Raw genomic sequence first — 1,055 nt, forward strand, 5'->3', positions numbered from 1 at the left:
GAGGGAGATATTTTTTGTTGATGAAAAAAATTTTTTTTTTTTTTTTTTGTGGCAACATGGAATAAATACTTCTCCTGGAAGGTGTGTTTTCAGAAAAAATTACTGGTCCTTTTTCTTATACTTTGTTGTTTTGGGTTTTGTTGAAGAGGAAGAATGATAGAGCAACCTGTCAGGCACCTGGTGTCCAGCCAAGGTCAAGCCACCATAGATGTCCAGTTGTCTTTTGACCTTCTCCCAGGATGGACACTCTCTTGGAAACTTGTACCAGTGCTTGGTCACCTTCACCGTAATAAAGTGTTTCCTGATGTTCAGAGGGAACCTTCTGTGTTTCTGTTTGTGCCCATGGCATCTTGTCCTGTCACCGGCACCACTGGCAAGAGCCTGGCTCTCTGTCACCTTTGCACCCTCCCTTCAGCTGTTGAGATGCTTTGAGAAGATTCCCCCGAGCCTTCTCTTCTCTGGGCTGGACAGTCCCTGTGGGAGAACTCTTAGAAATTAATGGTCATCCTGTGAGCACCCCAAGCTCTGGGCAGCTGTTGACAATAGGCCTCTGACAATAGTCCAGGCCCTGGACAACAGTGCAGGCCTCGAGGTTACTAAACGGTTGTGATTTGTAAACTAATGAAGCTGGCAGAAAAGGAGTAGCTGTCTTCTGAATGTACTGATAAGTAGGACCTTGAGTAGAATAAAAAAAAAAGAAAAGACTGTACATGTAAACAGCTAATAATAGCCAACTATAAAGCATGTAACTATTTATCACCTGCTAATAAAGGTCCACTATAAAGGTGTCACCTGTGACTTGTCTATAAAAGCTGAGCTATCTGTGCAATAAAGTGGCATCTACCTGATCACATTGGTCGTCGTGTATGGTGTCCGAAGCTTCCGCGTCATCACCCCTGGGCTTCCCTCACAAGCTGGTTGCTCCCTCCCTGTTGTCAGACCAGAGAAATGCTCTGGGGAATCCCTGGCAAGGACCACAGTGAACTGCCAGTTCCCAGAGGCCGTGGCTGGGGGAAATTGGCCAAGGATGGTGTCCCTTGGCTCAAAGCCACCTG

The sequence above is a fragment of the Calidris pugnax genome, unplaced genomic scaffold (assembly GCF_001431845.1).
Source record: "Calidris pugnax isolate Ruff unplaced genomic scaffold, ASM143184v1 scaffold565, whole genome shotgun sequence".
NCBI classification, from domain to species: Eukaryota; Metazoa; Chordata; class Aves; order Charadriiformes; family Scolopacidae; genus Calidris; species Calidris pugnax.